Source organism: Phacochoerus africanus, chromosome 6 (assembly GCF_016906955.1).
Source record: "Phacochoerus africanus isolate WHEZ1 chromosome 6, ROS_Pafr_v1, whole genome shotgun sequence".
In the NCBI taxonomy this organism is placed as follows: domain Eukaryota; kingdom Metazoa; phylum Chordata; class Mammalia; order Artiodactyla; family Suidae; genus Phacochoerus; species Phacochoerus africanus.
This window is the reverse complement of record NC_062549.1, coordinates 65195329-65217517: the sequence shown is the minus strand read 5'-3', so window position 1 is coordinate 65217517 and position 22189 is coordinate 65195329. Positions and strand designations below refer to the sequence as shown.

General features: G+C 44.5%; 1 protein-coding gene across 3 annotated transcripts in view; it reads right to left on the bottom strand.

The window, feature by feature from the left end:
- NCOA2 (nuclear receptor coactivator 2) overlaps positions 1-20754 on the bottom strand; it is a 295381-nt gene extending 274627 nt beyond the window's left edge. For 2 of the 3 annotated variants that reach the window (XM_047783775.1, XM_047783780.1), the window contains exon 1: positions 20594-20754. The gene's annotated coding sequence lies outside the window, so the exon portion shown is untranslated. Of the gene's footprint in view, positions 1-20227; positions 20346-20593 lie in introns of those variants that run through there. The other variant, XM_047783777.1, reaches the window with a different exon arrangement.
- Between the last annotated feature and the right edge of the window lie 1435 nt (positions 20755-22189).

The following is a 22189-nucleotide window of genomic DNA, read 5'->3' as shown; positions in this document are numbered from 1 at the left end:
TTGTGAAATGGAAATTTATCTATGAAACAAGCTAGATCTTAAAAAGTCCAGAGTCAACTTATCCCTATGAAAAACAAAACCATTACTGATGATGAGATTTAACTAAACTGTAAAATGAAGACCACTGAGGCAGAGAACAGCAAGAGATCCATTTTCCTTGGTGACTGAAGTGGTTTTGTAGCATCTACTTACAGGGTTATATTCAAGCTCCAAGAAAAACAAATACCTAATTTTGGTAAATTATGTCCAACCATTCTCAGCAAGAGCTTCATTTTATTTTCTGATAAAATTACTGTATTTGAAGCCATACTCTGAACTGGTCAAAAATATCATTCAAGTCTTACTTAGCACTTTTCCCCAAAAAAAAAAAGTGGGGGGTTAAATTATAACCAAGAGTTAGGGGTTTTTGAACACGAGCCACCCATTCTCCTTGCCTGGCCCCACAATAAACCTTTAAATGTATACATATATTATATTTATATATATGATATATATATATATATATATATATAAAAATTAAAAGCAATCAGATAATTCCAACATTGAGGTCCTATTAGATATTCCCCTGAAAAGTCAAAGTAGCCCTCTACAGAATACCACTGTCTACTTCTAAGACTAACACTTAGATATACCAAGTAAGCATTCCATCTCCAATGTTACATAAAATGTGAATTTTATGTACTTTATACTTCTGATATTTTCAGCACAGCAATTAAAATGTTCTACCACTTCTGAGTAGTTTTAAAACTACTATCCAGAATTTTTCCAAAACATAAGGAGCTTTCACTCTAGTGACTTAAATCACCCTCCTGTCAATCTCCTTCAAAAAACAGCACTACTGGCTTTACCTGCAACTACCAGGGAACCACATGCATTTAACAGTGGCAAGAATTCTGGCAGGCCAACATTCAAATCATCTTCATCCTCCCTCCTCACCCCCTCCTCTGAGAACCAATGAAGCAGACCTACTGAGGACTGAACACTTGGTGACTGTAGTAACAATCACACTGCAATCAAAGTAGTAGCCCATTTACTGTAAACAGTTGATAATTATAAGACAATGTATAAGGCATCCCATAGACTCCATAATAGAGTGCTGCATGACCCTGTGCATTTCTGGAACTTGCGTTAACTAATAAAGAAAGATGGGTTTAAAAAAAACTTGACCATAAATAATCGTGGTTGTTTTTGTTTTGTTTTGGTTAGGACCATACCAGCAGCATACGGAGGTTCCTAGGCTAGGGGTCAAATATAGCCACCGGCCTGTACCACAGCCACAGCGACTCAGGATCTGAGCCACATCTGCAACCTACACCACAGCTGAGGGCAACACTGGATCCTTAACCCACTGAGCAAGGACAGAGATCGAACCTGTGTGGATGCTAGTCAATTTGTGACCGCTGAGCCACAACGGGAAATCCTAGGAGTTGTCATCATCACACCCCCATCCTCACACTGACTGGAAGCAAGTGGAGTTCCTCCGCCAGGGGTCGAACCTGCACCACAGCAGTGACAAGGGCCAATCCTCAACCACTACAGACCACCAGCCTTCAGGATTAATTTTCTAAATAGATCCCTAAACGTCCTCAATTTGCATTTAAAATAATCTACTCTGAATCACAATCCCAAATAACTAATCAAGAACTACTGAACATCAATTACATGTCAAATACTGATCACTGAAGGAGATTCAGAGTAATAATAACAACCACCATGGACATTGAGGAAACTGAGTGAGGCACAAGGTCCCACCTGTTCAAATGACGAAGGTAGACCTCTTAAGTGCTACTCCCACCTGACCTCACAGAACTAATTAAACAAATAAATAGATCAACCTGCATTCAAGGAACTCCAAAGTTGGCTGGCACGTAGTATGAACAGCTTCCAACAGAACATTCCACACATTTTTGGTAGATTCTCTAAGAAAGATTTTATGACTTTTCTTTCAAGGTCTTGAAAGATTTTACTTTTATTTTATCCTTAAAATGAAAATGCCTTTTTCAAAACACAAGGATGTGGCTGGTGGTACATAAAATGTCATAAAAGTTAACTTCAGCATGTGGTTTCCTTATCTCTCTGCTACAAGAAACTTCTTAATGCATAAGAGTGAGTTCAAACAGTACCTGCAGACTGACAAGGGACAGGCCTGCCTGGCAATCTCTACACTGACTGGCCCTAACCCTCTAATGACTCTCAGATTACTGACATTCTCAGTGTGAAGAAGGGCTCCCTATCTTTCTCGGGACCTAGACCAGAGGACCTTCAAGTCTGGCTCCCCACCTTATCTATCAGGGTCACCTGAAGAGTCTCTTTAAAAAAGCAGACGCCCACCCATACGTGTGTAAGTCCCTATGAGACAGTTTCCATTTCAATAAGCAAGGTAGACTATTTATGCACTCTAAAATGTGGACTAGAGGCTTACACTAAAAACTTGATCATCCATGCTTCCAGAACAGGAAAAGCAGCACTTTTAACAAAAAGCTGCCTCAATCTATAAAGTGATCTGCTGAAGCAGCACCATTCTGCTGCTTTTGGAGGGAACTGTGTTAATTATTACTAACTCCCTAGAAACGCTTCTGGTAAAACAAACAGTCCAAAAATACATGTCATTATCATTTAATCAAGAGTTCTACACAATAAATACATGAATAGCAAAGAAAATAATAGAGGTCACATTTTTCCCTATTTGGTAAAAAAAAAAAAAAAAAACTTTGGAAATTTTCAGGGAAATCTTAGAAAAGTTAATACCCTGCAATCGTCTTCTATATAGAGAATCATTTACCAGAAGATTTCTTTAAAATCATCTAATTCATTTTTGCCTCATTAATAATTAACCTTCTATTTGATCCTCACCACTCTCGAGGGAAACAAAGTATAATCCCCATTCAATAAAAACGGAAATCGCAACTCAGAAACATTAAGTCACTGGCTCAAGGTGACAGGTCCAGCCAGAGGTGGGATATACACCATCATTATTAAAATTATTTTTAAATCATACAAATTTCCTCTGGTTTAAAAAAAAGTCTATAGGGAGGTCCCGTCGTGGCGCAGTGGTTAACAAATCCGACTAGGAACCATGAGGTTGCGGGTTCGGTCCCTGCCCTTGCTCAGTGGGTTAACGATCCGGCGTTGCCGTGAGCTGTGGTGTAGGTTGCAGACGGGGCTCAAATCCCGCGTTGCTGTGGCTCTGGCGTAGGCCGGTGGCTACAGCTCCGATTCAACCCTTAGCCTGGGAACCTCCATATGCCGCGGGAGCGGCCCAAGAAATAGCAACAACAACAACAACAAAAAAGACAAAAGAGACAAAAAAAAGTCTATAAAATTTTATCAGAAAATTCTTCTAAACATCTTAAGTCCCATGAGATACATTTTGGCAACATTACCTTTTGTGGAACTAAAGAACTGCTGTGCCTTAGATCTTAAGTGAGTCACTTCATGTATCTCAGAAAAAATAAGCCTTCCTTCCACTCTTCTCTCTTTTTAAAGGAAAGAACACTTCAACTTAGCCTGTGACAGAGGATGGTTCCCAAAGATGACCACACTTCTCATTCCACATTCTCTTCCACGTTTTAGCATTCCTCCCGAGGAGAGCTAGGACCTGGGGACTCTTGTGCCTAAAGCCTAAGTGACCCTACGTGGCTTCTGAGGTTAAGTTATAAAAGGAGATAAGCTGCCTTTGCACGCCAGCTGCCATGCTGATCAGAAGCCCCAGCAGATGCAAAGAGGCCAGGGGCAGGTATTCTAGCCCATAACTTAGCTGAGGTCCCAGCCAATAAGCCTTCATCAATCACCAGGCATGTGAGCAAGCAAGCCTGCAGCTGATTCCAGCGCTGAGCCGTGGATTCAGCTCTGGATTGGTGTCTTCCCAGCTCAGACACAGAACATCAGAGAGCAGACAGGCTGTGTCCATCATATCTTTTCCCAACTCGGCCACAGCATGTGGGAGCGTAATGCCACCAGGTTTCAGATGATATACTATGGAGCAGCAGTAAACAAAACTCCCTAATTCAAAACACAAGCAAGAAACAAAAAGGAGATAAAGAATAAAAAGCTTCTTTCGGAAGGTTCAAAACAAATACCCTCAATTCTGTGCTCTAAAGATTACGAGCTTTACTGACAGAGTCTGTCAGATTCTCACACAGATCTTACTAAGTGCATGTAAAATAATAGGAAGTCAGAACATACTATATTTTCTATCTTCGTCCTATGCACATGCCTCTCTTTAGAATGCCTTTTCTTCTCTGATGAAATCTCCATTAGCCCTTGAAGCTTCAAACAGTACAGCAGCTATGAAGCCTTTCTTCACTTCACACAATGAACTGTTTGCTTCTATAAAATCTCTTCTAGCCCTTTTAATACAATATTCTATTCTAATGCATATACTGTACAGTAACTACTTGTCCCCATGTTTCTTACCTTTTCTAAACTGTGAGAACTTCGAGAATAGAGCCTACTTCTTTTTTAGTCTTTGTATTCCAGATTCCAAACCCACAGCAGATAAAGGGCAAAAAAACCAGAAAGGAGAAAAGGGACTGCGATTTAATTTTTTTTAATTTTTTGACCATACACATATAAACACAAAAAGTACCATCCAGTGAACAGAGACAGAAAAAGGCAAGACCAGCAGGTAAGCTAGAGTTCTGAAGTATGGGGGCGCACGGTTTACAGTGACTTAGTGGAGAGACAAACATCAGTATCTTAAAAGTTGTCCAGGACACTCAGTGAACTTTAGCACATTTCCAGTCAGTTTAGCAAACAGGGAAACACTACACATTTTTTAAAAATATTTTCTCCTAAATGACTAATTTTAAAATTTGAGGTGCTCAAAGGAATAAAAACTAGAACCAGGAAAATTAAATACACAAGATCTCATTCTTCTGAAGGTTTTGTATAGCCACTATTTTACAATAATATCACTTTCTTTTTGCTCCCCTCTCCTCCTGCCACCTGTCCTTAATGTTCCTGTTTGGTTACATTTCAGAACCCTGAAGTACTTTCTTCCCAGCTTACCCAAAGTTGCTACCATGTCAGTCTGGGATACAGCACAGAGCCACACTATCTGTTCAACTCTCTCCAATAGTCCAACAGTTTTTTTTGTTTTGTTTTTAATTTACTTTGGTTTATTTTAATAAGCTCTTCAAGTACCTTCTGCAAGCTTCAGCAAAGACATTCGTCAATATATTTCTTTTAGACCACACTAATTATTTTTCTTTAACTGAAGTATTTTTTGATCTACAGTGTTTCAAGGGCCAATATTTTTAGGCAGTACAACACTCACAAAATGGCAAGAAGAAGGAGGATGTCACCTATATGTCTGTAAGACACTTCAGAAGAGTTTTGCCAAAAAAAAAAAAAAAAATCAGAAAATGGGATTTGGGGGTGATTTATTTTTTTCAACCTTTTAGGGCCGCACCTGTGGCATACGGAGGTTCCCAGGCTAGCGGTCAAATCGCAGCTACAGCTGCTGGCCTACACCACAGCTCACAGCAACACCAGATCCTTAACCCACTGAGGGACTGAGGGAAGCCAGGGATCAAAACCAAAACCTTGTGGTTCCTAGTCGGATTTGTTTCCACCGTGCCACGATGGGAACTCTGGATTTTGGAATCATTTAAATTACAGTCTCCTTAAAACTGCCCAGATTTGTTCAATAAAAAAGCCTACTTACATACAGTCCTACTTTTCTTTCCATTCCTGATGTCTCCTATGTGTCTCCTAAGCTGCCACACTCCAAAAAAACCCCAGGAAATTGTTGTCTCTATAATGCTATTCCAAAGAAGTGTTTGATACAAAAGCTTTCTATTTTTATTTAGCCAAGTGTGCTGTAAAATTAATGTCTCAATCTCAACCCCCTCCTGTGCCTAAAACAAAAATCTACTACTTCCTAGGAGGAAAAAAGTACTCAAATTCTCCGAGAGAAAAACATTCTCAGAGGCAAGCATTACCTGTTTCTGTACCCACACAGCATTAATTGTATGAATCTCCTTATGATGCATTTGTATGTCTAGGCCCAAACCCACAGAGATTTGAGGAGGGGCAAGCCAAGGAAACATCCTAGGATGCCACTATCTCAAGCAGTAAGTTCTCAAAGGTTATGTTCTTCTTCATCCCTGATCAAATCCATTATATTTATATTTATATTTAAACAACTAAATTTCTTAACACTTGTGGAAAAAGTGAAGCCTAAACTCTGAAAAGACTGGCTGTACAACAATGTGAATGCACCTCACATTCCTGAACTGTACACTTAAAATGGAGAAGATGGTAAATTTTACATGAATTTTGCCACAATTAAGATTTTTAATTTAAAAAAAATAAACACTAAAAAAAGTCAGAATCTGGAGTTCCCGTCGTGGCGCAGTGGTTAACAAATCCGACTAGGAACCATGAGGTTGCGGGTTCGGTCCCTGCCCTTGCTCAGTGGGTTAATGATCCGGCGTTGCCGTGAGCTGTGGTGTAGGTTGCAGACGCGCCTCGGATCCCGCGTTGCTGTGGATCTGGCGTAGGCCGGTGGCTACAGCTCCAATTCAACCCCTAGCCTGGGAACCTCCATATGCCGCGGGAGCGGCCCAAGAAATAGCAACAACAACAACAACAAAAGACAAAAAAAAAAAAAAAGTCAGAATCTAAAAAGACCCAAAAACAAACAAACAAAAACTAAGGGAACTATTATTGATATGTGGTTTTGGTTGTTTTTTTTTTTAACTACTGAATATTATTAGAGGCTTCAGAACAAAATGCAATGGGTGGGCTTGATTAGGTCTTCGTTTGAAATCCAAAATTGTAACAGTTTGGAGACAACTCTCTGAAATAGAGTTGATACTTGATGATATGAGTTTTCTTAGGTTTTAAAAAAAGTTTTATTAGGTTTAATAGTGGTATTGTGATTGATTACATAAGATAATGCCTTCATTTTATGGTAAAGTGCTTTATGAATAAAGGGTCATCTGCAATTTACTTTCAAACAGTTCACCCAATACACACATAAAAAGCAGGGGAAGAGGGAGAAAGAAAGAAAAGGGATACACAGCACGGACATAGCTTAGTCGCCTCCTCTACTACATTATGGAAGTAACACAGGAGCAAAGAACGAGAGACACAAGACACTGTGCATCAAAGAGCACCATCCCGCTTTTCCCCCAGAGCTGCAGACCGACTCCAGTACTTAATATGTAATTGGTTGGTGACAGGATCTGAACAGGTGACAGATAGCCTTCTGACTTCCTCTTCAAATAAAATGATCCCAAAAAGCAAAAAATTACTGTTTAAGTAGAAATTTGGGAAGAAAGTTGAGAGTATTTTTAAAGGTGTTGTCACAAGTATGTATTACTCTTTGGATAGTTGTGGAATTTCATGATTTATCTATTGAGACTTGAAGCCCTTCAAGTGACACATTCATTCTTTTTTATCACTTTTTCAATGGAAGCATTTAAGTGCCAACCCTATACTTTGTGTTTGGTTTTATTACCTTTCCAGAACTACTGAATTTCCTCAAGGTTTTCTTTACCCTTTTCCTCTTCTTTCCACTATAAACTGAGATTATTAATCCCTCTTCTCATCACAGTGTCAAAATATTCTACAGTGGGCAAGTTAATAAGTCTGTGTGTGAAAAAATGTTTTACTGAGGCAACAAAGCCAAAAATTTTAAGTTTTTAGTTTCTGATATGAAAGTCAGCAGACTCCCTTCTTTTCCTATAGAATATTTTTTGTAAATTTTGTAATCAATGTAATAAGCAACTAATAACATTTGAAATATTGCTGGACTCCATCTCTCTTTTTGTTGTGATTTTATACTCTGCTATTAACTAAGATCAGTAATATAGACCCCCCCCCAATAAACTGAGTTATATATCAAATAATTGCTTCTTAAATTTTAGACTAACTCATTCATTTTCTCTAAGTAAATCAAGGAGCCTGAGCTTTCATGGTCAAATGTTCACAGGCCAGGAAGAAAAGACTAACAGGTAGAAAGGTTCATGTAGAGTAGAAATAGGGGAAACAGCTTTGGGCAGAGCTACCCAGTAAGTGTTTGGGAATGTCATTCTGTAGTAAGTGGGGACTTATTACAAAAGGGATATTTTGGGAGTTCCCGTCGTGGCTCAGCTGTTAACGAACTCAAGTAGCATCCATGAGGACTCGAGTTGGACCCCTGTCCTTGCTCAGTGGAGGTTATGGATCCAGCATTGCCAGGAGCTGTGGTGTAGGTCGCAGAAGTGGCTCAGATCCCGCACTGCTGTAGCTGTGGCATAGGCCAGCGGCTACAGCTCCAATTGGACCCCTAGCCTAGGAACTCCCATATGCCACAGGGGGTTGACCCCTAGGAAGACAAAAAAAGAAAAAGAATATTTTGGGAAGATTAGTCTATTAAAGACATAGTACAGAAGGAGAATTTGTTAAATCAGCCGAAATACAGTTTGTTTGTTTGTCTTTTTGTCTTTTTTGGGCCGCACCAGCAGCATACGGAGGTTCCCAGGCTAGGGGTCGAATTGGAGCTGTAGCTGCCGGCCTCTGCCACAGCCGCAGCAACACCAGATCCGAGCCGCGTCTTCGACCTACACCACAGCTCACGGCAACGCCAGATCCTTAACCCACCAAGCAAGGCCAGGAATTGAACCCACAACCTCAAGGTTCCTAGTCGGATTCGTTTCTGCTGCACCACAACAGGAACTCCCCAAATACAGTTTAAAGTGAAAGACTTTATTTAAGCTGTTCTGTATACTTTTTTTTTTTTTTTTTGCTTTTTAGGGCCATACCTGCAGCATATGGAGGTTCCCTTCTCAGGCTCGGGGTCAAATCAGAGCTACAGCAGCTGGCTTACGCCACAGCTACAGCAACGCCAGATCCGAGCCCCATCTGCGACCTATATCACAGCTCCGGAAGCACGGGATCCTTAACCCACTCAGCGAGGCCAGGGATCAAACCCGCAACCTCAAGGTTCCTAGGCAGATTCATTTCCACTGTGCCGCAAGGGGAACTCCTGTTCTATATACTATTTGGGAAGAGGGAAAAATGAATGAAAAAAATTCATACACACACACGCACACACATACACTCATATATATACTCCATCCTTACTATTTCCCCCAATTTTAGCAAACCACTCACAGGTACAAAGCATACAATCATTTTAAGCACAACAGAAATACTTTAATGCCAGATTAGTCAAAGCACTTTATTTGACGGTTGTTCTCCTTGATGTCAAACTTCAAACAATGTATGTCAAGTATTCTAATTTGTTTTACAAACATGATATGATCCTCCATTTATCTATCTATCTAAACCTTCCCCAAAGCAGTCTGTACAGGAGCATGCTCCACTTAAAGTCACAAGTACTCTAAGTTGACCTCTCTATTTGATCAAGCTGATAAACTAGTAGTCCATCTTCAAAATATTTGGAGCTGTAAGGGCATGTACTTGCTACTCTGGTTTGACTCTAGATATACCTTTAGTACCTGACAGACGGCAGTCAAGGCTACTCTTTTGCACTGTTATTTTTCATCTGCAGGGTCCTATCCTTTTTAGTCTTGATTCAACTCCTCCATAGGCCTTCCCATTTCTGTCTGAGCGCCTTTCCTTTTCTTTTTCTGCATTATACTCTCAATCCCTCTTCCCAAGAGCATAAACATCTATGAACACTGAGGCAAGCCCAGAAAATCTGGGATGAGACTGCCAGATACACTTGAACCTCATCATGAAATTTCTCAAGAAGGGGATGCAAGAGGGCTTCCAAACCCAAGAAAACCATCTCTATCCCCTGATGCCAAAGCACTGGCTTCCCTCACTCCTCTGAGGGCCAGACCAGGAGAAGGCAAGGAGCTCAGCCTCTGAAAACCACAAGCCCCAGAAGGCCTTCCCTTGCCCTACCTGCACTTTACCTGCTCCTGCGTGGAGCAGCACCCTTGCTTCCCTGAAAAGGGGAAATGAATCCCCCAAATGCTCAGGCAGGTAACCCAGAGCATGGAGCAGGAGGGCTGGGGGACTCAGTGGTGCCTCAAAGGAGAGGGCTATCAGCAAGGCGGGTCTGGTGTGGAATTCCTCAGAAGATGCTATACACAAGCTATACATGGGAGGCAGCCAGCTAACTGGGACCTAAGTCCCCTGGGACTCCCCCAGGGTCCACCTCCTACAGGCCCTCCCTCCTATCCTCTTCCCTGCCTCCTGTGACCAGTGACCTGGACAGTAGGCAAGGGAGCACAGAGGGCCTGTTCCACCTGGCAATCTTCTTGCAGAAGTCCCAGCCAACTCCTTCCTGCCAGAGACAAACTGGGGGTCCCCGCCGCCAGCCTGACTCTTCTTTTCTCCAGAATGCTTTTTCTCAAAGTGAGATATTTACTATTAGGATGAGCTCATCAATGACTATGAGAATGCTGTGGTCACGATGTGTGGCCTTTACCCAGAAGGATAATGCTCTGGTTTTGTTTCCTAACGTCCAGGCATCTTGTTGACTTTTGTCAGTGACTTGTCACTGTCGATATGTTCAGCACACAGTGAATCTCAAGCCATTTTCTTATGCTATACCTAACAGCTTAAAGCCTTTCATTTACTACAATTCCTAAATGCACATACTTCCTGATTAAAATGCAAGGCAGCAGAGCATAAAAAGATCTTTATATAATCTCGAGTCCCTTCACTGGGTTTTATTACTTACACTTTACTATTTGTTTATTTAGAAAAGATTCTGGCAGTGCTAAGACACAATAAAATGACATTTCTTAATGGAATTGGTAATTTCATATCACCCTTTCACAGAAAAACCTTGAGGAATTCAGATATTCATACATATTACTTAAAGCAGCAACAAAGAGTTCCCACTGTGGTGCAGTGGAAACAAATCCGACTAGGAACCATGAGGTTGGGGGTTCAATCCCTGGCCTGGCTCAGTGGATCAAGGATCCGTGAGCTGTGGTGTAGGTCACAGATGCGGCTCAGATCCAGCGTTGCTGTGGCTGTGGTAAAAGCCAGCAGCTGTAGCTAAGATCTGACCTCTAGCCTGGGAACCTCCATACGCCGAGAGTGCAGCCCTAAAAAGACCAAAAAAAAAAAAAAAAAAAAAAAAAAACAAACAGCAACAAGAACACTATGCACCAGTCTCAAAACAGAATTTTAGACATTATAAATACAATAGACTATCAGAAACTCCAAAGAGGTGGGCATTCCTAAGGCTTTAGGAATTCGGTTAAAATGTTCACCAATCTCAAACCACCTCAGTATTTCCAACTTATACCACTTTGACCACTTGAATCTAATGAACACTCTAAAGACATCTAACATTATAGTCTGTAACAATACCCTTAAACACGGGAAAAAAAAAATAGAGAAAAGCGAGGGAAGCAAGACAACAGAGGCTCAGCGCCCCAGTGGGCTGGACCACAATGCACTACCCAGCAAATAAATGACTTTCACCAACAAATCAGCCAATTACTGCACCTTAACAAATAGTTAGCTCCTCCACCAAGTCCTGTGAACACTGCAAACCTGTTAGGTAGAGAGGGAAACCACAGAGATGACCGCACATGAAATACTTAATGAAACGCTAATGACAATAACAAACTTCCCCAGAATCTCTTTTTTTTTTTTTTTTTTTTTTTGGTCTCAGTGTACAGTGGGTTGATGTGGGAGCTCAGTTCCTAGACCAGGGATGGAACCCAAGCCCCAACAGTGGTGAAAGCACTGAGTCCTAACCATTCGACCACCAGGGAACTCCCTCCCCCAGAATCTTGATTAGTTTCCTTACTGTCACCCACCCATCTTCCCCACTCCAACTTTAGAAAAGTCAAAAGACAAAATAAAACAAACAAAAAAAAAACACAACCAAGGAGAACAAGAAAGATGGATAAAAGGAGGCAGAGGAGAAAAGTCTGCAAAGGTTATCCCCAGTCGAAGCACTGCAAAGTTGTGCCTCCATCACTCCATCCTCACTTGGAAGGATTGGTCTCCGAGCAGAGCATGCCTACCGCGATGTCTACAACAGGCTGCAGGCACAAGGTGGCAGGTGCAGGACTGAGACTTACGCCGCCAGGACCCCCAAGGCCCCACCTGCCCAGCTCCCTAACTAACACAACCAGCTCAGGAAATTTTGAGAATTGATATTATGTTAAGTTGGGAGAAATTCATACCCTTCTGATATTCAGGTTTTTAGTAAGGAATTTCCATATTCCTGGGAATTAAAGATATATGTGAAAGAATTCACCACCTATGTTCCAGATAATTACCAGAAGTGATCACCTAATAAACATGTTTTTGAATACATCCATTTTTAAATTTATATATAAGCACATTAAAAATGTGTGTTTAGAAGTTCCCCTAATGGCGCAGCGGAAATGAATCCGACTAGGAACCACAAGGTTGCGGGTTCGATCCCTGGCCTCACTCAGTGGGTTAAGGATCCAGCGTTGTCGTGAGTGTGGTGTAGGTCGCAGACACAGCTCACAACGGATCCGGCGTTGCTGCGGCTGTGGTGTAGGCAGGTAGCTACAGCTCCATTTGGACCCCTAGCCTGGGAACCTCCATATGCCACGGAAGCGGCCCAAAAAATGGCAAAAAAAAAAAAAGAAAGAAATGACTCAAGGAAAGCTATACATTCCTCTGACATGCAATTCAATTTTTCAATTTACATTTTGACAATAACTGAAAGCTTTCCTTATTAAGCATATTAACAAGAGAATGAGAAGTTTTAAGATAAATTATAATATGAAATATTCTCACAAATGCTACTGTACCACTGAAAGCAAGGAAAGGGGTTTCCCGTTTGATGCAGGAGCTGGTTTTCTAAGTAGAAACAATCTGCTGGAAAAGACTATCCCCATTTAGAGGGTCCCTTCAATAGCAGAAATCAGTCAGCAACAACAGGAACTTCCAGAACTCCCTCAGGCCCTGCAAGTCAAGCCTTGGAAGGTGTGGGATCATATTTCCTGTGGACACACTAAATGAATAATAGAAAGTATCAGGCATTATAATTTCATCTGACAACAGGGCTTCAGTCCCTGGCAGCTGGAATACTAAAAGCAGTGCAGGCTGATCCCCACACATGCACAGGTGAAAGAGTTCCCTGAAAGCTTGCCTCGCTCCCTGCAAACAATTGAGCAGACAGAAGAATTCCACAAATAGCAGAGCAGAAGTCAGATGACTGAATATATTATCAGTCTTCTTGGGGACTACAATATTTCAACACCGAGTCACCCATGCTACATGGGCTACAAAAATCAGCATAACACGCATCACACAATCACTACCTGATAGTTATATTAAACAGACTGGATTAAATACATCTTTTTTTTTTTTTTGGTCTTTTTGCTATTTCTTTGGGCCGCTTCCGCGGCATATGGAGGTTCCCAGGCTAGGGGTCGAATCAGAGCTGTAGCCACCGCCTACGCCAGAGCCACAGCAACGCGGGATCCGAGCCGCGTCTGCAACCTACACCACAGCTCACGGTAACGCCGGATCGTTAACCCACTGAGCAAGGGCAGGGACCGAACCCGCAACCTCATGGTTCCTAGTCGGATTCGTTAACCATTGCGCCAAGACGGGAACTCATGGATTAAATACATCTTGAAGAAGAAGCCGAATAGCTACAGCAGTGCTTCATCCTTTCTATAGATTCTGCAGTGCTCCCTCTCCATCTATTCTCTACCTATCCCTTGAGCTTATTTTCTGATGGGCTTATTGCGAGAAACAATAGGCAACCTGAATGTGCTTTTTCAAAGTCCACTCATGCACCTCCCCCTTTCCTAGTGGAGAAGGAATGCTCTGTGTTACCTCAGCAAAGCCCAGGACAGGACGCAGCCACACTGGACTGAAGGCAAGTGGGGCCAACCAGCTAACAAGAACACAAGTGAAGAAGGCAGGGCTAAGGGGCAATGCTGACCTGGGTTCAAATTCCTCTCCAGCGCTCTGGCTCTGCGACCTTTGGCAAGTTATCTGACAGCTCTGTGCCTCCACTTTCTGAACTCTAAATGAGCAGCTCTGGTTCTGTGTTACAGTGAGAACCAGATGAGAGCATACAGCAAGGGCGCCTCAGCCCTGCACCAGGTTTTTAGTGAGCACTTTCTAACTGTTACCTGTTTTTACTTCATCCATTATGGTTCTTATTTTTTGAAAATTAAAAGACAAGAAAGAATCCTGAAATTTAGGAATTGTTACATACTAGGCATGGAGTTTCCATTGTGACTCAGCAGGTTAAGAACCCTGACGGCATCCACGAGGATGCAGGTTTGATCCCCGGCCTCGCTCAGTGGGTTAAGAATCATAAGGGAACTTCCATATGCCACAGGTGCAGCCTAAAAAGAATAAAAGGAGGGAGTTCCCATCATGGCGCAGTGGTTAACGAATCCGACTAGGAACCATGAGGTTGAGGGTTCGGTCCCTGCCCTTGCTCAGTGGGTTAACGATCCGGCGTTGCCGTGAGCTGTGGTGTAGGTTGCAGACGCGCCTCGGATCCCGCGTTGCTGTGGATCTGGCGTAGGCCGGTGGCTACAGCTCCGATTCAACCCCTAGCCTGGGAACCTCCATATGCCGAGGGAGCGGCCCAAGAAATAGCAACAACAACAACAACAACAAAGACAAAAGACGAAAAAAAAAAAAAAAGAATAAAAGGAAAAAGTTTAAAAAAAAAAAAACCTGGGCTGATGACTAAACAATCTGGAGACCATTTTTAGGTCTGTCCAGGTATAGGCCTGCTTTGAGGCAAGGGTTTGGGGGACAGTCCTACAACTGACTCTTTTCAAATCTATCATCCTTTTTCTGAACTAAACAACTAGACTGAGAGCCTTACAAAGACTTGCAAACATTTGTTTTATCAGATTCCTAACAGGAAGACATTCTCAGACTCACCATTCCCTCCGATATTTATGATTTGCCCACTCATTGGTCAAGGTTAATTTTTCTCCCCAGTTTTGTTCAGAGGCACAATTTAAGCTTCATCTCCTCCTGGAAAATGGGGGTAACCTCCATTTCACAGGGTTGTGGCAAGAATGAAAGAATGGCGCACAACTCAAAAAGCCCCCGAGAAGCTGGTGACACTCAGTGAGAGCTGCTGTTGTCATGTACACTGTATTGCTGCTGCTCTCCCAATTTGGACATTTCAGTCAAGAGCAAGGATGAGTAAGGTCTAGAAAAACTGAAAAACCACAGCAGAACACCTGTGAAAGGCTGTGCAGGGGAGTTTTCCATCCTTTAGAAACCTACAATGGTTTAAGACTCAGAATATATTAGCCTTAAAGCAGTAACAAGGCATGGACAATCCATAGAAATGGGAATTCCATCAGGAAATCTGAACAGTGCAAACAAAACTGATGCCTAAAAAACATAAATTCTGCCAGAATTAACATGCTAACTTCCATTCTCCACGTATCTGTCAACTGACACTCAAAGTAAATCAACTGACACTCAAAGTAAAAGTTCTTTTTGCTTTCAAAATCTTTAATAATTAACTATTAATAAATATTTAATTACTGCTAATGATGTCTACCTATAAGCAGCTCTCCTCTCTGTTACTTTAAATTAAGACTCTCTGTCAAAAAGCCTCAAAAGCAGCTAAGTCAAATACCGCCACAGGTTCCCTGCTTATTTAATTCTTTTCCAGAAATTTCCAACTAGGGAACTAACTGAAAATTGTCCTAAAATCAGTGTTTCCACAATTGTATTATGTCATCTCTCAGCCACTGGAAGCCAGAATTGTGGTCACTGATGAACATTTCATAGGATAAACACATAAAATCTTTGCCCTAAGAGCCACAAATATTGTGATCTACCTACAGACCATACAATCTTCTAATTTCAGACACTTTCATAGCACAACCTTTAAGATTTGCACTTTTTCATAACAAGTTTTGCCTCGGTTTTATAACAGCTAGGAAAACTACATCAGCTTCTAAAATACCCACAAAAGTCACATTTTCACCTCCGTTTAGAAATTAGTATCTAGAATTCATACATCATGTGTTTTCTTTATACTGCCTGCATTGAAGGTCTGGGACAAAACTGAATTGTACAGCTTTTACAAACATTACTTTTAACAGACTTTAAAGACTACTATGACATAATATTCTTTCTACAGTTTGCAATTCATAAACCCTTCTACAAGCCTGTAAAAAACAAAAAAGGAAATGAACACTAATGCTAAGAAAGTCTTTTTTGTTTAGAAAACAAGGCATAGATGTAAATTAGCTTGAGATATGAAAGAATATAAAAAAACTGAGTGAGGGGTTTGTTCTGTTTTCCTTTAGAAGGCTTTCATTATTATTATGTAAACACGGTCCAATTATTTCATTAGGAGAAAAGATCCTGATTTGATGCTCATTTCATGATTTACTGCAATAAAAGACCACCACCTTAAAGCAACTGACTTATTTTCTCTCTCCTATTCTCTTAATTTAAAATTGATAGAGCATATAATAACATAAATTACCAAACAAAACTATAAACACAAAATACTGAAGAGCTAGTAATTTCTTAAATAGCAGTCCTGCCATGAAAATTGCGAAGCATAAATTATGCTTTTAAATATAATTTCAATCACGACACAATAATGATTAAAATATCAAATAAGGACACACGGTGAATTTCAGAAAACTAATCTTCTAGAAAAATTAAAGAGACCCCCTCCTCTTTTTTTTTTTTTATTTTTAATTTTTTGGTACCCAACATCCTAATGACTACTTAAAAGCATCCCCCTTAAACCCAATACAACACAAAATTTTTTCTGGGAACTCCAAGCTGTCAACTTGTGGGTCACATTTCAACATGATGTGATCTGAAACTGCAAAGGTAGTGAATCTTTAAGTATAGGGTGTGTAATGAAAGCACTGTTCATAGATCCTTGCTTCTGAGGTCTGCAAAGCTTTAATAAGACATAACTAAAGATTAAGCCAACTAAGCAGCAATGTCCCTTCGGGCGCTCTCACACCACAGCCCACGTCCCCTCTGAGCCTGGCAATTTTGGTTTCTAAGAAAATGCTCCTCTAACACTGAGCGCAAGTCATTTAAATTATACTGAACCAATACAGGGTTAAAAATCAATCAGAGCTAAACTATCTAAAAAATACTAAATTTGTAATTGGTGAGCTTCTTTTCTATCCTCTGCTTCAGTATCCTGACATCTAAAAGTAAAAGAAGTCCTCTGTTAAGACTGAAATTCCCAGGAGGAAGAAGGCTCACATCCAGTCAGAGCACACAATGGAATCACAGCTGACGATGCACATCTTTCTCTAGATCTCTCCATATGCTTGAGTCCCCCCGCCCCCCCCCGCCCCAGCCAGGCATTAGGGTACTTGCTACTCAGAACCACCAAGAATCTGAGAACACTCTCAAGGACTGTTATAGAAAATGAGTAAAATAATGTGTGTCTCTTGAGCATACAAAAGGCACAGGTCTGAGTGGCCATCAGTAACTAAATTAACTAATGATGGGTGGTTTTGAATGATGTCAAATTTTGAATGTTGTTTAATTTATAATATTCCCTATTTCTGGAAGCTAAATGTTTGTTTTATCTTCACAGTTTTTACTGTTTTATAATACCTCAAGGGCTACAGCAAAAGACAATTCATTTTTGTCTATGTGAACCCTCAAAATTATACTGCATTGGGAATTCACACTATTAATTTGAAAATGGTCTGTTACAACAGAACACATTTGTAGGGTGTAGTAAGACCTGTTCCCTAAAACGCCAGTGCTCCTCAATTCTTTCTTAGTAACCCTATCATGAAAAGCTTGGGAAAACAGTATACATAAATATCATACACACAAAATGCCTCCCCAAAAAAACCCTTTGAAGATTAAATTCATGGGACACATCACAAAACGAACAGATGCATTCTCAATACTCATTCTTTGAACTCCCAAAGGTTCTACAAATTCCAGTTGTGAAAAAGGAGCCTTGCTGTTGTCAATGTGCACTAACCTCACCAACAAAGAACAGGAGCGCGGGCGCACACTCACTCCCTCTCTCCCTTCTCTCCCTCTCTCTCTCTCTCTCACACACACACACACACACACACACACACACACACACACAGAAAGCAACGCAGCAGCTGCTGTCTTTTTAAAAGACTGCTATTTCTGCAGAGCAACCTGTGATCTTTACAAAGAATGGAAGACCTATCTTCCCTATTCTAAGAAGTCAGGAGTTGACAAAGTCACTAGACGTACCCAGCAAACAGCGTAAAACAACCAAAGGTGTCTCCTAACCTTGCAAAAACCAGAAGTGCACACACACACAATACCTACCACTTTGTAGTGTTTAAGCAAACTAATTTTTATGAATCTTTTGTGTGGGAGTGATCTGGCAAACTACACTTATTTTTTTTTCCTGTAGACAAATATTTTTGACTAGCTTTGCTCATTAAATAACAAAGCTTAAGATTTCAGTGAAGCTCTGGTTCCCACTTCATTTTGTTTACTCAAGAAAGAGCAAAAAAACAAAAACCAAGAAATGCTCACCATATACTACAACTTTTTTGTAATGTCATCCCTATTGCCAAACTTTCAAGTACACGTTGGAAATTGGCGCCCTAATTAAACAAGGAACCAGTAAAGCCATGACAAACAATGATGCTTTACACTCCCCATAATCAACTGACGTGAGCCTTTCCTGATGCCTTCGTTTTCAGAGAACCCTTTCAAATTTCATGGTCCCCACGCTGGAGTAGCTGAGAGAAACTGAGGTAGAGGTAAACGGACAACTCCGAAGATCCTCGGCACGGAAACCGGGCGCTAAGGTCCAGACCGCGATCACTACAATATTTGCCATTTTAGAAATGGGCCTCGGAGGGTTGCTGCCACATCGTAAGTAGCTTTCCACTTCGTCTTGTCTAAGACGTCTCTGCTGTACCAGAGAAACACAGTGCTTCGTGCAAACTACCTGCCTCCCCCGGTCAGAGCCCCTGTAAATGACACTACCCTACAGATCAAGGAGCTGGTGACTTCGGATGGACAAGAGTGGATAGCTCTTGGCGTCTCCATGACTCCCCCGCCCAGCCTGCAACTCCGCTCTAACTGGTCGGGGAGAAGCCCCGCCCCCTTCCTTCCTCTGGTGCTGACGATTGGCTTACCGACACCCGGCAGGTCAGCTCCCCGCCTTCGATTGGCTCACTGCCCCATCAGTCACACGCAGCGAGAATCGGGTCGGTGGGAGGGGAAGGCGTTGGAATAGGTGGAGTGGGAGTGGGATTAGAGGACGAGGTGGCGGAGGAGGGTGCTCAGGCTCGGACCTCGGTTTGGGAAAGTTTCCCCTACCAGTGACAGACCCGGACGGCGTAAGGCCCAGTCCAGCTCCGAGCGGGTGCCAGGCGCTCAGGTCCCCGATTCCCGCCCCTCGGTCCCGCAGGCCCCGGAAACCACTAGGGGGAGGGGGAAGAGGGAGGGACCAGCTAACCAGGGACCGACCCACCCCCGATCTCGAAGAGGCGCCTCCGGGACTCCCGGGAGGGGTGGGGGGCGGGGAGCTCCAGCGCGCAGCGACGACCCTGGCCCCCTCCCCCAGCAGCCCCCAGAGGCCCGAGACAGAAGTGTCCCCGGGTCCGGGGCGTGACCGTCGCGAGCCGGCCGGGAGGGCCCCTCCCGCTTCCCGCCTGGGCCCTGAGGGCCTGTCCCTTCAGGGGCGGGGAGAAGGGGAAGAGAAAAGGGGGCGCTGGCGAGCCAACCCGGAACCTCCCGGACCGCCTCCCGCCCCCAGCCCCGGCCCCTGCGCGCCTCCGGCACACACGCCCGCACCCAGAAAGTTAAGTCAGAGGCAAGCCCGGCTCGGCGCCGCCGCGGTCCGGCCCCCGGCTCCCCGCCCCCACCGCAGCCCGGCCTGCTCGGCCCGAGCGCGCCGCCCGCCCCTCCCGCCGCAGCTCCTTCCCGTCCGCCTGAGGCGCGCGTTGCCCCTCGGCCCCCGCCCCCGGCGGTGACACTGGCCCGGCCCGGCCGCCGGGCCGCGGATCCCATCCTCCCGGCGTCTCACCCCGCCGGCCGCCCCTGACGCGACGCTTCACCTTCACACACCCCCGAGCACTTCCCCAGTCCTGCCTCCCCTCGCCCAGCTCCCACCCCGCGCTGCAGTCACCCCGTGTTTCCATGAAAGAATGCACCTTCTCGGGCTTCACCTCCCCGTCTCTGTCTGGCACCCCCCGAGGGCGCAGGAGCCGCGGTCCTCGCCGACCCCGCACCGGGCAGGGCGGCGGGCGCCTGGCTCCGCTGGAGGGGGCCGCGCCCGCGCACCCGGCCTCCCCGCTGTGCCTGGGGCTCTCACCTCTCGCCGGCGCCGCCGGCTGCAGCCTCCGCCCGCCTCGCGCTCCGGGACTCGTCTCCCAAGCTCTCGCAAAGCGCTGGAGCGCCTCCTTTCTCTCCCAGGGACTCCGCGTCTCCCCGCCGCTTCCCGCCCTCCCCACCCCCCAAGCCCCAACTCCCCAGCTTCGCGGTGCCTCCGGGATGCAACTCCCGTCGTCCGCGAACCAAGGCAGCGGTCCCCGCACACAAAACAGCCCTCTCGGCAGCGCACGGCTCAGCCCGGCTCCGCGCAGGAAGGGCAGTCGCAGCCGGGGGTGGGGACGCGGCGCCCCCCGCCCGCCGCCCGCCTCCCTCCCGCCCTCGCGGCCCCCAGGGAAGGCGCGGTTACCGGCTCGGGTCGGTCACGCCGTCAGGTGCCGGCTGCCGTCGGCGCTGACCTTCGCTGCCGAAGCTGTGGCTGAGGCTGCGGCCGCCATGTTCCCGTGTTAATAACTGCTGCCTGGTTGTTTATTTCAATGGAGATCCTCCCCCAACTCCCTCCTCCTCCTCCTCCTCCTCCTCCTCCGCGTCTCCGCACTTGCCGAAAGACACAGACCGCGCGAGCTCGCGAGCAGGGGAGGGGGGCTCGGGAGCCAGGCCGTCCCTCCCTCCGCCTCCCTGGCCGTGGCCGCAGCAAGTCCTGTCACTGGGGAAAGGATGGGGCGGAAACTTGCCTCCCGCGCCCCCGTGGAGGGGGCAAAGGTGGACGGAGGGTTCTCCTGGGGGCAGACCCTGGCCGCGGAGTCCGCAGCATCTCCGTCGGCGGAGTCCTCTGAGAAGGCGACCCCGAGGAGAGATGAAGAGTGAGGAGAGAAGGGAGAGGGGACAAAATGGGACTGTGGTGGTAAAGGGAAGGTGGCCTATGGGTGACTGGAAGTGAAGGGAGAGTAAACAGATGACTCCATGGGAGGGCAAAGGGCAGTGCCAAAAAGGAAAGAACGGATGGGACAGGCCGGGGCTGCAGAGTGGAGGCAGTGGGATCTTGGGGCTGCAGACAGCGGAGAAGATGCCCCCGCGCGAAGATCGTGGAGAGCCCAGTACCAGGCTCGCCCGGATGGAAGCCTCCCGCCCGTGCTCCGGCCGGGCCCCTGTGCCAGCAGCCTGCACCCTAGGGCGCACCTCGCACACACCGCGTCTCCTGCTGCGCCCTAGAGGAGCCTTCATCAGTTCTCCCTTGGCTCCCAAGAGAGCAGGCTTCTCCCGCTGAAGCCTTATCTCAAGAGGGGGTGGAGGGGTGCGACGGTGTGGGGCGAGCTTAAAAGGATGCCACCCAGCAACTGCATGATAAAGCAAAAGTGCACACAGTGCACAGGCTGACCTCGCTGAGCATTTTCCTCGCGACCTGAGACAAAAGTTTTTTACTGCAAAGTCCACTTTTTAGACATCAGAAAGTGATGCTGGTGGGATGCAGAAGAGTTGCGCTGAAAATTCCAGGAGAACCCACATTTAAATATTATTTGGATCAGTTTTATGCCTTGGAAAAAGCAAGTTCTTCTCAACCTAGATACAATTAGTCGGAAAAAATGAGCAACATTTGTTTTACAAATTTCCTTATTTTTAACCTTAAAAGGAGACAGGTCACTTGCCATTGACAATAAGTGTTTATTGAACACTTACTTTGTGTATGACACTAGGCTGAGTGATTCTCAAGCCTTATATAAAGTAATTACTATTTTTAGCCTTCACCCAAAAAAAAAAGAAAGAAAGAAAACTGAAGCGAAGAAGTAATTTGCCTGGGGTCATACAGCCATTAAGCTGGAGAGATTTGAGCCCAGTTCTGGCAGGCTCCAAAACTCACACTCTTAATGGTCTCTTCAACCTCAAATTTGTGGGAATACCACCAATTTTATTTTGGGAAAGAAAAATATATATGTCTATGTGTGATGAGTGTGTTTGTGCACAGAAAATATTTAGAAGGCTATAACAAATTGTTAGCACTGGGGGT